This window comes from Mastomys coucha, unplaced genomic scaffold (assembly GCF_008632895.1).
Source record: "Mastomys coucha isolate ucsf_1 unplaced genomic scaffold, UCSF_Mcou_1 pScaffold1, whole genome shotgun sequence".
NCBI classification, from domain to species: domain Eukaryota; kingdom Metazoa; phylum Chordata; class Mammalia; order Rodentia; family Muridae; genus Mastomys; species Mastomys coucha.
In genome coordinates, this window is record NW_022196891.1 from 3,497,750 (window position 1) to 3,515,124 (window position 17,375).

Sequence of the window (17,375 nt, forward strand, 5' to 3'; positions counted from 1 at the left end):
CCCCTACACCAATTCTACAGAATTGTGGTAGAGGGATATTCAGACTAACAGTGACAGTAGATGGCAATATCTAACTACATTGATCAACACACTCTATGTGTAATAATCCCTTTCATTCTTCATTTTGCAAGTAAAAGCCTGCTGCTACTGATGGCTCTTGAGGTTTATAAAAGATAACCTGCCCAAGAAATGCAGTGGATATCCAAATACTGATGTCTGGGCTTTATGTTTCTGAGAATTATGGCAATATTGAATAAATATCTGTGAATGAATAAGTGAGTGAAAAGTTATTTATAAGATATTCATTTCTACCTCTTAAATCAATGGGTTAAAAATTCTACCGTATAAGTTACTTGCCAACACCAGTTCTAGAGGCCATAATACAATCATGATAACTACCTCAACAATCTCTCAGGAGTTCGACAGTCTCCACTGAATATATTTTTGCTCATCAGAAATATTAGGCAATTTTTGATGGTAAAGTTGGGGACATTTATTTAAAAACAACAAAAAAAATACTTCTGAGTTTGTGATTTCTCCAACATCTCCAAAGCTGATACAGCAGAGCCTTGGGGCATTTCTGAACTACAATTGTCTTCCACAATGTGTAGCCTCAACACCCCTGCCCTTGTTTTTGCCCACAATAAAAACCAACTCAAAATGTGCTCTTCATAAGAAAAAGGTGTATTCACGAGGATTAAGGCACTAATAACTAGAAATCTCATAATTATTCATTGTCATATATGAAAGATTTTGATTCCATGTCTGTGACAGGCAACCTGTTAATCCATGAATGGAGATGCTAATATTTACGTCACATTAAGTAGTCTTTAGGGTAATCTGTTAATCCGTGAATGGAGATGGTAATATTTATGTCACATTAAATATTCTTCAGGGCTCTATCTGGTAAAACTATTCAATTAATCTGATAAAACAAACATAAATTATTCACTTTGTCTGCAGAGTGCTTTAGAGACAGGCAGACGGCAGACAAAGGAAGAAATAATTCGCATACCAGGGTTATTATTATTCCTACTTGGTAGGCAAAGCTAGGTTTTGTCTGTGCTGCTCCTGGATATGCTAAGTGTACCATCAATCAGAAGAACACTCATTCCTAAGTGACACTTAGTAGGACATCAGTCAGAAAAGCATTCATTCCTAAGTGACACTTACTAGGTATGAGCCTCAGAGCCTCACCATTTCCTTAAAGGGTGGATAAGAGGTGGTAACAGGACAACGCTGGAATGATGAGAGCACCAGGTGGGCAGCTCCCACCAGCCTTGCCAGCCCCTCTGCCTTCCCTCCCCTTGGCATAATTTCTACTAAGAAGCCTTCTGCAACCACCTCCCTTCCACAAGCACTTTCCAGAATCTCTGACATTGTTCTTGCCTTGCCGTGTTCAGTTTCTAGATTGAATTACAGTTCTCACACTACTGGGATTGGGGAAGATGCAGTCTTACTGGTTTCTTGGTACTGACAGTGGTTTAGACTAGTGTATTGGGAGCTTTAAACATTTTAAATTTTTAGGTACATTTAATCCAGGTCATAGAACCTTTCACTTTATTTTTTCTAGTTTCTTTTGAAATAGTGAAACACTGGTGTTGTTTTTCTTCCTGTCTTCCCCAGTTTTTACCTCTACTTTCCCCATAAGAAGTTGAGAGAAACCTGGGGGTTGCAGAAGGCATTAAAGGGACAAATTAAACTGATCCTGATTTCTTCACACTAATTAAAAAAACCTATTATATTAGAGGGCAATAGAGATCATGGATGAGCTAAACAAAATTCACTACCAAAAGCATTGTATAAGATGAGGGACGGGCAAACTGTGCCCATTGAGCAAGCCTGCAACTTGAAGACCATTTTAAGATCTATTGAATTGGTTTTAACAATCATATCTCTCTGTGAATAAAAGTATGAGTTCTCCCCTTGATAAAGCCATAACCATCATGTTACTATCATGTCCCTATCTATCATGAAAGGTGAAAACAATCACCATAGTGTACACATGCCAAGTCGACCAGCTGTACCTCCAGGTTCCTCTCATCCAACAGCAGATTCAAAATATTTATGGAGAGAAGAAAACACTGAGTACAAACATGACATTACTTTTCTTCTCATTGTTCCACAAAAAGTATAAAACAGCAGTTACTTTTTGCACTGTTTACATTGTAGTAGGTATTATAAGTAATTTAAAGATGATTTAACTTTCAGAGAAGGATGAGGGTGTATTACACACACATCCTAAACTGCATCCCCTTCGTTCTGATAAACAGTAGGGTGGAGACATGGGCATCTCATCTTTATGAATGCTGTGCTCTGAGGTCTTAGTGAAGAAGATAGACGCCTTGATATTTGGGCTTTTAAATCATTATCCAGGGCAGACAGGCTTAGCACTGTCTTCTTTCCAAAAGTTGATGCTATATTTAAGTTTGGCCAATGCATTCTAGGAGCCTCGTCAGCTTCAAAGAGAAAAAATTGTGATTTTATTATTTTTTATAAAATAAAAAAACTGTCTATCAGCTCTGTTCTATGTTTACCACACAAGGAATTGCTTGGAATAGCTTGAATTTTTCAATTATGCACGGACAAATGAGAAGCACAGTCATAAGTCAAGTAGCAGTGACTATGACAATGCTTGTGAGGGTCAGAAGACAATGTGAAGGTCACAGATCAAAGCACTGAAGACTTTTAAGTTGTAAAGCTAGATACAGGTCCTACCATCTATCATAATTGACTGTGTTGGTCATCATCAAATATTTGAGACTGTATTGACTTCCACAGTGTCATTTAAGGCTTTAGAGTAGGTCTGGCAAACTCTGGCTCTTGCCCTAAACCTTCCTTCTCATCTTATTTTGTAAGTACAGTTTTGATGGATTAGAGACATTCTTTATTTGCTTATTTTCTGTTTGTTTAGATGTCACAACTCAAAAAAACTTTGTGGCTACAGATGATTGTCTGACTCAAGTGTCTTTATGAACCATAGGATCAATCATCTAATGGAGAATGAAGCAAAATGCTACAAGGCCCCTTCCCGAGGATGTTCTCTGTTTCACTATAATACACAAGACCCAGCTGGGTCTAGAAACTCAATTAAGATAACAACAATATGTCTACTTTTAGCCTTTCTCTGATCTGTGTCTAAGCCATGGAGAGGTAATAGCTGATGGTAGAGAGATGCTGGAAGGTCAGTGGTACCGAAAGAATTCTCAGGGCCTGCTCCTCAGTGTCCTACTCCTCACATTACCCAGGTCCTCTGATGTATATTACCTGATCATGGTGATCCTGGAGACATGTGTAATGGGCTTCCACTCTTCTAGCACCTTTCCCTCTCACCAGGAAGAAGAAAAATTATGAGAGTTCCAGTCACGATTTGACAGAAAGCTCAAATCTCCATCAGTGTCTTCACAGAACACAAGTATACTGAGGAGTGAAGACCAAGAACCCACTATGTAGCTAGAGTGCATGTATTTAAATAACACAGTCTCTAAATATTTAAGAAAAAATTTAAAGAGTTGTCAAGACTTTATTGGTTCCTAATTGAATGTGGAACCATGTCTTAGGTGCTTTTTAAGTAGCCTAACTCACGCATGGCTTTCAATAACATTGTAATTGTATGTGTGCATATTCATTCACAAAACAATTATTTCCCTTACTATTAGCAGCTTTAAGATCTATTTTAATCTGTCTTTCCATTTTGAATCTACTATTCTATCCTATCCCACCACATCCATCCCAGCCCATCCCAGCCCATCCTACCTTATCCCAACCCATCCATCCCATCCATTCCATCCCACCTACCTCATCCTATCCCACCCCACCCCATGCCATCCCATCCCATCCATCCTATACCATCCCACACACCTCATCCTATACAACTCACTCCACCCCACCGCCTCCCATCCCATCCTACCCCATCCCATCCATCCCATCTTACCTTATCTCATCCATCCCATTGTACTCCATCCCACCCTGCCCTGCCCCACCCTATCCTACCCCATTCCATCCTATCTTTGCATATTCATTGTATTTCACTGTCATTTTAAGCTCTGTTTATTTTATGTATATGAGTACACTGTAGCTATCTTCAGACACATCAGAAGAGGGCATTCGATCCCATTACAGATGGTCGTGAGCCATCATATGGTTGCTGGGAATTTAACTCAGGATCTCTGGAAGAGCAATCAGTGCTCTTAACCACTGAGCTAACTCTCTAGCTCCCATATTTCATTGTTTTTAAATGTTGGTGTTCATCACTGAATACATTTTTATTCTCTCCAGTGGACCACAACCTTTAGTATAAAACAAAACAAAACAAAACAAAACAAAAAACTGTGCTCTTGATAATAGTCCCATTACTGATCCTTGCCTAACTAAAACTCTTTTCTTCACACAGAACCATGATGTAACCCAGAGGCATAAAAGAGAACGCAGGTCTCTCTGGGCATATGCAAGTTTTTTCCTTTTATGATAATTTTAAATGTCTATTTTATTATATTGCTCAGCTTGGTTTTAAGTTTTTTTTTCTCCTATTCACTTTTGCTTGCTCTTCGGACCAAGTTCTTGCAGAACTACTTCTCTCTCTCTCTCTTTTTCCTTCTTATTGAAAATAGATTTTTCTCAATGATATATCCTAATTATAGTTTTCTGTCCCTCTACTCCTCCAAGATCCTTCTGTGTCACGTTAGAAAACAAACAGATGGAGAACATACCTTGATTCTTCCACTGCTGGTTATCTCCATGTTTCTGGTTCCAAGTAACATTTTTTTTTGTGGCACTTCTCATCTTGCCTTGTTGATGCTTGTTGCATGTGTGTTAGTAGACTTAGGCCCAGAAGAAGTCATTATTCTCAGTGTATTATAACATGGCCAAGGCCCAATCTCTCCTATGCTAATGCTGAAAATGTGTCCATATCATAAGTAGAGTGGAGGAAGGCTAGGAGACAAAGGTTTTCAATGACCAAACTGATTAAGATAGTTCTTACCATAGTTCATACTCTCTCTGGTTGTTCTGGAGATTTAACCTAGGACCTAGAACTATCTTTGACAAGTGCTTTCCTACTGAGTGGTGACATTCATCACATGTTGTTAATTTCATGTACAATATCATACTGTCTACAGAATTTCCTAAATAAGAAACGAGATTGAGAAATAAGGTTGTGCATTTTTTTCCTTCATTGTTTGAATTTTAGTGTTTGTGTGATAATTCAGAATTCACTTGACAAGATTTTCCAGTTTTCCTGAGTTTGATTAATAGGCGGTTATATGTATTAAAAGCTAGGAGGTACTGAAATAAATAAGTGTTAACAGAAAGTTGTGAAAGATTATGTATATTAAGGATCCAACTACACACACACACATATCCACACACATGCATGTGTGTGTGTGCCCCTACCTACATATACGCTTGTTTTTTCTTAACCTTCTGTGGCAATGAGATGGAAACTAAAGTGTCAGGAGAACTCTCATACCTGAAGCCTATACGAATCCTAGTTGGGTTCATTTCTTCTCATAGTTTCTGGTGACTATAGTCTGTCCCCTTCATCTGTGTCTTAGCATTCTCTCTCTCTCTCTCTCTCTCTCTCTCTCTCTCTCTCTCTCTCTCTCTCTGTCTTTCTCTCTGTCTGTATGCTTCTTTCTCTGCCTCTATCTCTGTCTCTGCCTGCCTGTCTGCCTGTCTGCCTGTCTCTATCTCTCTGTCTTTCTGTCTCTGTGTGTTTTCTTTTTCTTTCTCTCTGTCTCTCTGACTCCCCCCAAACCCTAACCCCAGGGCACTAGCCTTGGACTTAGGCTGTATTTGAGTATTTCATAATGATCTATTTCCATGTTTTTAGTCAAATTTGCAAAAGCTTTGTTTGAAATGAGGCTACTCAGACTTTACACCTTTACAGGCAGGAGGGCAGAAGGACCCTTTCCTGCAACAAGGAAAGCTGGGATGGCTTTAATTTAAAAGAGTATGCTTTAATATAAAAAGTTTAAGATGCCTGTGAGGCATTAAGATGCTTGAGCTTTTATTGTTACTGGTTAATTTAAAAATCTCGACATAAAATCATTTCATGTTTAAATAGTCTAAACACTTTAATAATTTAGAAAATCAGGAAATAATCTTGTGTGCGAGAAGATATAAAAATACATTTGTTTTGCTTTAGGATAATCCTGGTGAGTCATGTCATGACAAGATGCTATGTGATAGGATTTCAGTTCCTTATATACTTGAATATATATGTACATATATATATATACATATATATATACATACATGTATATATATAATATATGTATTATGTATATGTACACAATATACTAAAAGGAGGCTCTCTGGTTCAAAATTTAAAGAGTTGATGTTAAGGTCAGATGAAAATATAAGACATCAATTAAAAGTACTGTGAATATTAAAGGATGAGTCTGGAAGGTACACAGACATCAGTTTAATGGGTTGCAGCCTTCAGTGTGGACTTTTCTGTGTTTAGCAAAGCCAAAGTCACTGCCACCAGACAAGGTGCTTTGTTTTACGCTTTGGCCCAGATTCCAGAGACTTTCCCTACAGGTTAATTCTTAATTATGGCCTTGTTGATTCCCTAAGTCAAATGGCTAACTTCTGGCATCCGAATCCTCACATTTCACATGTCCTGTTTTGAGAATTCCATAAGGTTAAGAACATACTTCAAGCCATGGAGGACACACAAGAACAAGTTTGACCTGTGTGGCTAAATAGGTCACTGTGGAGAACTGCACTGCAATGTGATTACTGTGAAGTAGCTTTTCCTGAGTTATGAAAGCAGAAACTCAGCACCGTGCCACTCATGGTGCTTGTGCTAAGGTGAGGGTTAGCTCTGGAGTGAAACTTAGGCAATCTTCAGTGGAAAGGAAATGATTTCTCCCAGGACATGGATTCTGAGCCGTGTTGGTTAGCACGGTGTGCTTGGATGACGTTTTATCAGACACTTATAGCCTTGGTTCTAAGTAGCTGAGGTGGAATGAGACGGGGGCACGTGGGCTGAGAGTTGGCTGGGTCTCTGAGGAAGATTCTCTCCACTCTGCAGGACTGTTACTCTGCTTGAGGTTACCAAGACAAATTTTCTTTTGGACTCAAGGGAAGCAGGTTGATCTGGGTCCTTTCTTCTCTGTCTCTTCTAAGCTGCAGAGTACCATATCCACATTTTAAATATGTATACATTTCTAGATTTATAATTTTCATTTTTTCCCATTTATCGTTGTTGTGTATGCATAATGTTTGTGTGTGAGAGTACAGGTATACACATGCCACTGCTTGTGTAGAGGTCAGAGACCAACTTTCAGGTGTAGTTTTTTTTTTCTGCTTTTTTTCTAGTACTAAGGGTTTTGAGGATCTAATTAAGGTCATTCAGTTTACAAGGCAAGAACATTTACAGGCTAAGTGATCAGGCCAGCCCTCTGTATTTTTAAATCAGCACAAAAGTCAGATGTTTCATAACATGCATTTGCTGTTATAACCCTTCTGTTCCCTCCTTCCTCACTACAGTGGCTCTCGCCCCACTTCTTCTCACCATTAACCACCATTACATTTTCATGTCACATGATCCTTTCCCCTCTCCACTCTTCCCCCTGAGTGTCAGTGTTCATGTGGTGGAGGAAAGAGAACAACTTCTGAGAGTTATTTTTCTCCTTTCTCAGACTCAGAGACTTGAACTTAGGTCCTTTGGTTTGCTCAGAGAAAGACTTTTACCTGATGAGCCATCATCCGGGTGACCTCATCTCAACTCCTTGCAGGATGAGCCATATCTATTGCGGTTTATTTTGCTGTAGTGTCAATTATCTGAGAAACTCCTCAGTGTCCTACTGAGCCACATCTTCTCCCAGGGGCTTTAGATCTCTATATGCACCACTGTAACAAAGCCTTTCGAACATTAATGAACAATACTGTCTTCGTATCTTCAAGCTTTACCAGCTTTTAACCTTCCCCACTGCATCCAAAGTGCACTGCTATGGGCATCACTTATTGATGGTGCCAAGAACAACAGAGGGTTCCTCTTTTCTGTGTTCCCAGAACTTCCTTTTGCTTCAGCAGTCAGTCTCCATGGACTGCCAGTGATCACTCCATCATTTCTCAAAGCTCTCTTCTCCTAAGCTCAGTGGAACCACAGACCCTGTCACTCTCTATTCTATGGTCTGTCTTGTGAGTTTCTGAGGGGGGAGTTCCGTTCTCCTTTCCAGCACTCATAACCATGTGGATACAGCTTTTAAGTGGGCAGCTGACAAGCACCTTAGACTCAGGCCCCCCAATCTTAGCATCCTCTAAAGAAAAACTTATGCCTTAGCATTGCAAATACTTGTTTAGTTGTGAACCAAAATTCTAAATGATATCATATTCCATTTTTCTTCCCCTCCCAGGTTGAATCCACTTATTTACACTGAAGGCTGAGCAGGTTATATTTAGGAATATATATGTATATACTTGTATGTATGTAACAGCACCTAATGATCAAAGAGACCATGAAATTAAAAGAAAGCAAGGCAGGACATATGGGAAGATTTTGAAAGATTCTCCTCCTGAAGTTTCCTTTTCTGCTTCTTGCTGCTGCTCCCTGGTCTTTCCCTCTGCCATCCCCAGGCTGACAAGCTGAGTGTAGGAATAATTCTTCTTCTTTGATTTCTCCTCTTGTCAGTGTATAATCTATTCCACCTAGATTATTTTTTCACTGGCTTCTCTGACTATTTCAGGTAAAGTCCAACTCATAGCTGGAATCTCCCTAGACAAGCCAACCCCGGTGGATCTTTTTCTGATATTCCTTCTAGAAATCCCTCTCTCCTCTCTAACCATCACCTGTACTTTTCCCTCCAGCATACATTGAGATTCACACTTACCTGTTAGATTTAATTTGGATGCTCTTATTTCCTGTGAAAAACCTCCTTTCACCATACAATCTAAACTAGTAATTTCTATTTTATCATGTTAGTACTGGGAGTTTGTGAGCTTTCTCTTGATTATACTTAATAGTTTATAGTATATATTTTACATGCATGTTTAATAAGCTGAACATATTTTGCAAACAATTTGAAAAGTTCTACACAACTGAGAAATATCCTTTCATCTTCTTTGTAGAGGTTCAATTATTTAAATGAATGGTTGCTGGCATTTCACCCAGTGGTTCAAAGTTATTAGGACAGATGGATGGCTGTCATTACTATGTTCTTTATTTTGGAATTCTCTCCCAATGACAATGACATGCCATCACCACATGCAAAAAAATAATAAAAAATATAGAACCCCCAGAAAATGGGAATATAACAAAGGAATCACCAATTTTTTGTTTTGTTTTGTTTTGGAAAAGTTTCTTGGAAACTTCCTCCAGGATACTGCTTGAGTAACTCTTGGCAAGGCTCTTGATTCATGTTCCTTCTTATCTGCACTGGAGATGAGAAATGGGATTTTAATTGAAGAATAATTTTTCCCTTCCAAATTCATTTCACTTTAAATACAAATAGACAATAAATGTTGTCTGTCAAAAAAAATTGGGTACAGCATGCATGGTAGTTTGATGCCTATATTCCTTGATAGGTCCTGAGTTCCTTAAGGAAGAACTATGTTTTATCCCTCTAGAACATTCAACATTCAACAAGTCAAGGACTCGTACCTACTCAATTATGGCAAATGGATGTTACTCATTTCTGATTTTGGAAAATTAAGATATGTATACGTGACTATTGACACCTTCTCGGGCTTTCTTGTTGCAACTGCTTTAACAGGAAAACCAACTAAAAATGTAACTAGTCATTGCTTATCTTGTTTTTCTATGATGCGTGTTCCAAATCAGATTAAAACAGATAATGCAACTACTATTGCAGTCATGCATTTGAGACATTCTGTATGTAATTTAATATTACCCACACTACTGAGATTCCTTACAATTTTCAATGACAAGGTATTGTAGAATGGGTCCATGCAACTTTGAAGTATAAAATAAAAAGGGGAACTATATCCCATATACCACAAAATTATTTAAATCATGCTCTTTTTATTTGAAATTTTAAATATTTGGATGCCAGAAACTCTCTGCTGAGTGTCTATGCCCTACAACTCAGCATCCCTATGGCCAGGTAAAATGGAAGGATCCATTTATTGGCATATGGCATGGTCCCGATCAGGTCCAATGGGAAAGAGGGCACGTTTGTGTTTTTTCCCCCCAGGATGCTGAAGGAGTGTGGTGGCTGCCAGAGCAGTTGGTGAGACATGTTGAATTTGGGACAAAGAATGATGTTGACTGTGAGCTTGCTGAGTGCCCTGACAATGGTGACAAGCATGGTGTATTAGGTATATATTCCTGACACACCTTTCTTTGCCTATATCCCAGACTGGACAAGTTGTTTTGCCTCATGCCTTTAGACCTTGTGGGATATAGAACATGGAGACTGTGGAAACTGCCTTCAAAATTTAATCAAGTAGAGAAGTTATAATGATTCTTCTCTTTCCTTTAATGTGACCAGTTATTCTGAATCAATCCATGGACTGGTTCAGAAATCAGTCCAATACTAGAAAAAAGGAAATGATAGTCTTCATTTGGAGGGCTGGTTCTGAACATTTTCAGAGACAAATTAGAAAATTGACATCTGCCTGGTATGAAGTTACATTTACAGTGGATAAAAATGGAATAGGATCTGGATTTAGAACAATGACACAATCTGGATTTCAAACAAGTGTTAGTGCATGTGTTAAAGTTCCTAATCTTTTATTAATAGGCCATGTTAAGATTACTTTTGTTTCTTCTACAGTATTTAATGTAAGTTGTATTGATTGTACATTTTCTAATTGTCTTAGTGCATAGAAATCTGGCATGTCTGAGATGGTCGTCTATCAACCAGCTTTTATTTTATTGCCTGTGAGTATGACAGGACCTTGGTATTCTGAAATGCTTACAGATACTGGAAGATGTAAGTCAAGCTTTACACAGAAGCAAGAGGATAGTGGGATTGATTATTTAGTAGGGAAAATTATAAAGTAATTGTCTATGATATGCTTTCTTTCAGGTAAGACAAAAGGGGAATATAAGAAAATACACACAAATCTTCTCAGTTATCTAAAAGTGTACCTTAAAACCAGAAACACTGATACTAAATCATTTTTAATATATATTAAGCAATATTAAATATATCCATATAAATACATTTAGCCATATCTATATCTTTATATCTATACGTGAGATATTGGTTTCCTAAAATTGTCCAATAAGGTCATAAGAGAAGCTAATACTAGCTCTGTGATATTTCCAGACTTAAATCAGGAATAGTATTGTACTAATATTAAATTACAATATTAAAATAATTGTTTCTATAAAGCCAAAGACCAAAGTCAGATACAAGTGTATGCATGCTAGTGTATGTATGCAGGATTTTATGAAAATATAATGCCTGTGGGTGCAACAACCTGGAGTTGTGAAGGTTAGTGTTGTCAACAGAATCCAGAACCCCTCAGAAGACAGACTTATAGGCATGCCTGTAGGAGGCAATCTCTCTCTCTCTTTCTCTCTCTCTCTCTCTCTCTCTCTCTCTCTCTCTCTCTCTCTGTCTCTCTCTCTGTCTCTCTGATTTTTCTTTCTTGATTTCTTTTGAGATTTTAATATGTTTACACTCTTTTCCCTTCTCTTTCCTCCATCTAAACTTTCCCATATACTACTCCTTGCTCTCCCTCAAATTTATGGCCCTTTCTTTCACTATTTGTTGTTGCATGTATTATGCATATACAGATATATTTCTATATATAATCTGCTCAGTCCATATAATGTTATGTATATTTTCAGAGCTGGCCATCTGGCACTGGACAGCCAATTGCTATGCTCTTCCTTAGGAGGTTATCCTGATTGCACTGAGGGAGGAAGACTTTCCAAATGCGCATGGTGCCATCCCTAGCTAGACCCTGAATTAAGTGGAGGAAGCTGAGCAGTGCATGTTCTCACCCCTCTTTACTTCCTAACTGTGGACGTGAAGAGCAGCTTCTTCAGGTTCCTATTGCCTTGACTTTCTCACCATGATGGACTAAACCTTGAACTGTGAACCAGAATTAACCCTCTTACATTTAAGTTGCTTTTGGAAGTAAGTTTTATTATAACAACATGAAAACCAAGTAAGACAAAAGACTTTTATTTGCTTTAGCCAAATTAATCAATGCCTTTGAACTCTGAGGACCAAAGCTCTGCGGAGCGGCTAGAGTGGAGATGGGAAATGAAGGACATGGGCAGACCATCACAGATAGAAGGTCAAGGCCCATGTGAAGAATGATCTGTGGAGGGATCAGAGAAAGTATGGCAGAGAGAGGCAATGATTTCAAAAGTATTGCAAATGTAATATAAAAATGAAAGAAGCCACTCAGCATGTAGAGTTTAGACTTCTGAGGAACCTGGACAGATTAATGTGCCATCCCCCTGTTGGAGCGCACAGAATGATACCCATAGTTACCAGAAAGGTTCTCTGCCCCCACAACTTGTTGAATGTTGAATGTTCTAGAGGGATAAAGCATAGTTCTTCCTTAAGGAACTCAGGACCTATCAAGGAATATAAGCATCCTCACTGTGTCTAGGGACTTATCAGGATGACCAAGATAGAAGGAATACCATACTTTCCTTGGCTGTATTTACCTTGAGCCTACTTTCTTATCCTAGCCCAATGTCAAATTTCTGCCAAATTCCTAGGAGGTGGCACCAAAGGCTCTCCACAATTTATTCAAGTCATTTCACTAATCATTAATTTCCTTAGACAAACACAGTGTAAAGGAAGCAACACTATCTAAATTATTTTGCAGAAGTTAACATTTTTTTGTGATTATAAACATAATTAAACATGTTATGTTAAGGCATCCCTTTCTCCATCTCTACATATTTGTGGTCCTTCTCAAACTCTGTACTCAGGCAAGAAAGATTTTAAAATTTATGGTTATCATTGGAAGCTAGAATAAAACTCTCAATGGATAAACAAATAGAAGCAAAAGAGATAAACTAAGTATATATTGACATTGAATTTTTTGGCTGGACTTGAGAGATTGATTCTTCATGATAGATAATGATCTTGATACCTCAGTAAAATAATTCACTAAGCCAAATGAAATTGATTATACATTGACCTGAGAGGTTTAAATTCTAAAATTGAAAGCAATCTTTCTCTTAAGAGATTAGAGTTGGGACTAAAGAGATGGCTCAGTCAGTGGTTAAGAGCACCAATTGCTCTTCCAGAGGTCCTAACTTCAATTCCCAGCAACCACATAGTGGCTTACAACCATCTGTAATGTGATCTAATGCCCTTTTCTGGTGTGTCTGAAGACAGTGACACTGTACTCACATACATTTAATATATATTAATGTATATGCACATATACATGTGTACATGATAAAAATTTTAAAAATCTCAAAAAAGAAAAGAAAAAGAAATGAGTTGAATTTCATTTATGAAACATTCACCACCATAAATTTACTCATGAGTGTCAGCAGAACTAATTTCAAAGAGAGAACGTGGTTAATAGGCACTAAGGATGACTCAGTTTGGGGTCATTTGCATCTGTTGTTCATACTATTCTTTTGGCTGTCAATATGATATGATGATGAAATAACATGACACAAATAAATGGAAATCCATATGGCCTTCAGTATTTCAGTTTCTGATAAGAGGAGATTAGAAGTCTCCACAATCACATTCATTTAAATGTCTGAGGAGACTCTGTCAAGTTCTTTTCTGCTGAGTGAAAGCTAAGACTGCTCATTCCACAAGTAGAAAGGAAAGAGAGGGTTGGGTGGAGGCGGTAGATCAAGAAGGCACAGTAAATATTTACATGAAACAAACTATGCAGACTAGTTGGATTCATTTGTGCCCTTCCCTCCAACCAGTTGCAAAAATGTACTAAGAAATAAAAATAGACATAACATGCAATCACTTAAAATGAATCTGTCTCGGCAAACATATAATTAAGCCCTGAAACTTGCTCCTACAGGATTTTATTCAAATAAATAGCTCAGATGAACTGAAAGGATTAGATATAGCAAGCACAGTTTACATAAAAAGAAACCTCAAACCTTGGAGTTTGGGACAAGTAGTGTGCTAAGCAAACAAGTAAAGCTCCGTCTTCCAAGCAATGTGTTAGTGTATTTGTGATATGCAGAGGATTTCCCTTACTTTTGGAAAACTATCTCAATAAATTCATTTCCTTTTTATTGCCATGCTTTTTGTATCACTCCTTACCAGAAAGATTTTACACTCTCAACCTAATTACAATTCTCCTTCTCTTCTTCCTTCTTCTTCCCCTTCTTCTCCCTTCTCCTTCCTCTTACTTCTAGTTTTCTTTCTCCTCCTTCCCACCATCCTCCTCCTCCTTCTTTTCCTCCTCCTAACATTTGAAACTGAGTTTATGTTCTTATTCATGTTGGCAAGCACGGAAACCAACCCCTCAGCACAGCTATAGCTACAACTGTGCTTTTAGATCCTAGTATTTTTTCAAGTACGTTACTAGCTTTCGTGCACTCTATTTTCATTGAACACACTTAGTTTCCTATCTTTCATTATAGTAACCCTTGGAACCTTATAGTCTGTTTAGTTTTTTTAGCTTATCTTTTGCTAGCCTACAGAGCTTGCCTTCTTAACCAGTTGCAAGAAATTTGCAGGTGGGAAGTAATTGGGCTGATGTCCCTGTTTCTGAAGCAAACACTAATTGTGGAAAACAGTGAAGAGACTAATTTCTTCTCTCAATTTTGCTTCATTTAATCTGAACTTTGTGGTTCACCATCTTAAATGTACACTTCTTAAAACTAAACTCTAACACATAACTCTATACTCGTAGTTCGTAACATAATTTTTTTTTGTTGTTTTGTTCTCTGGTTTCAACTGTTACTATATAAAAATACAAAAATCCACATAACCCTACAATTTACCTTTTAGAAACAATTACTTCTCCACCATAATTCATTAATCATTAGTTAATCCTCATTAAATCTATTCTTTAGATGTGAGATTTTTTTCCATGTTCTCTTGCCAACATGTTTTGTCTTCTTTTGATCCTGTGTCCCTTCTATGGTTTAACTATGCCATATAAATGTCAAAAATTCAAAAATTCATTTCTTTCCCCCTAAGCATTTCTTTCACATAGAGACTTAAAATGTGTGTACAATATGCATCCTTCGTTGTTTATAAAGTTGTTCTCTAATTTTGGAGAAAAGAATTACTTTAGGTTCAGACAGACCATTTTGTTTTATTTCTGGGCCTTTTAGTTTTAAAAAGGTGGGTCTTTGATATATTTATATAAAGAATTTAAAAAGAATTCATAGCCAATGGCTCATTTGGAGACAGTGTGAGAATGAACATCAGATGATAGGTACAGTAAACATTCATCATGTTTCTTCGCAACCAAGCATGATAAGGTTAGGAAGAATCCACCTTTTCTTTCCCCCAACTTCTTCGTGGGATGTATATTGATGTGGTTGAGCCCTAGTCAGTAAACATCTGAGAGGGTAACTAAAATAGCATTCTTGGTAGAGATAATGGTGCTTTTCAGGATTGAGCTGCTGATGAACAAGGCCAGAAAAAACATGGGGGACCACTCAAGGTGGTTTCAGCTCAAGGGGAACCTTCTTTGCAGGGGTGTGTGTATTACACATCATTGTAGTGAGCCTTTGGTAAGGGAGAATAACCAGCTTTAAAGGTTACATCATTATCATTTGTGTGATCTCGTCAGTACTTGGAAACTGGCAGGGTCAATGGAAATTTGGGTTATAATTGTCTTGCAAGAGAGAATAATTGACATGACACTTCAGTTGTGTTCCCATGACTGAATTTTCTTCTTGGGGTTACATCCCTTTGGGACTGGTTGGTAGCAAATGCATTGTTGCAGACAGTCCAGTAGGAAGGATTTCTGAGTACAAGAGAGAATAAACATTAACCAGAAGACCTTTAATTAAAGTTGACTTGGTAATCCCAAGAGGATTTTCCTGTTTGTTCATCATTTGGGTTGCTTGCCTCTATTCAACCTTCTATTCATTTATAATTTTATCTCTACAATGGAGAGAGAATAAAGGTTTAGAGGATTTTGAATCACTGTAATCAACTATACTATAATTAGGAAAGAAAACAGGAAAGACATTCATAAATTTTATTTTTTCCAACTTAACAGAAACCTCTATCAGAAAGTTTACTGCAACAGCTAATTCAACGATCATTCATTATTTTGTCCCTACTGTTACAAAGGCATTAAGGCATCATGCAGCTAATCAGTAGACAGTTGTATTTTAGTAGGCAAGTTCTCTCTAATTTTCTTTGGAAAGTGGCAAAATTGAAGAAAATGGACAGACGCCACTATGGTGATGGTACTGTCAAATTCTGGTAGTCTTTTACAATAAAGTACGAGTCACTCTGGAAAGCATTAGCTGTTCTTTGGAAACCATTCCGCTGGAAGAATTTGGATCCCTGTGTATGGTGGACTGTGGTGGTTATAACACTGACCTAAATATTGTGGTGGGAGATCCTGGAATGGGGTACCACCCTTGTTTGCGTTGCGTGTTCCGCTGTGAGCCGTTGACTGGATACTTTTGGTAGATATGGACAGCTTTCAGGATATAAATCCTCATCCGTGAACACCAGTCTGTGGGATGGCAGGGCATATCTGTGTGGTGTGGTGTGGCTTTCTACTGCAAGTCAATGGGGTGGAGGACAGGCTGGCAGAAAGACAAGAATGAACTAACTCACCCAGTTTCAGGCTACCTGAAGCTTTCTTAGTTGAGGGAAGTATCTGGAGAGGTCAAGAGCAATAACGAACTCAGTAGATACTTCTCTGGAAAATTACAGGCTGTCAGGAGAAGAAAGGAGTAAGGAAGACAGGAAATGGCACAAAAAAGAAACCCGACCAAGTTAGGAGTGCAGAGGACTATTATAGTTTAATGAGTGATAAAAAATGTTGTGCTGTAGAGTATTACTGCAGGCAATTTTGCACAAGATAGGATGAGGAAAAATTTGGCCATAAGAAATCAATGTCAAATGCAATAAAATTGAATATTAAACTCAGAATCACAGCCATTTTTAGTATCAATATAGTCCTCTTATAGAGGAGAATGTTATAAGGTAGGTTAATGAACACCACTGTCTTAATTTATTTGCACAATTATATTCAAATCATTTTACTATAAAAAAACAGAGATGGGAAAATTACCTTCTTAAATCTGATTCACATTCAAACTGAATGAACCACATCATGATCTTCTTAATCATATGCTATTTTGAAACCTTGTGGAAAGCTAATGCTCATAAACTTCTGTGGGGACAGTGCCATGCTCTGAGTCATGGAGGATCCACCCCAGAAGTGACATCTAATCATCAAGATGCAGGTGCATGGGAGCCCGCACCTAGGGACAGCCTTAAGACCTAATTCAATTTTCT

General features: G+C 37.9%; 1 protein-coding gene across 1 annotated transcript in view; it reads left to right on the top strand.

The window, feature by feature from the left end:
• Positions 1 to 17,375, top strand: part of Serpinb7 (serpin family B member 7) — a 52,047-nt gene that overhangs the window by 462 nt on the left and 34,210 nt on the right. The window lies entirely within an intron of this gene.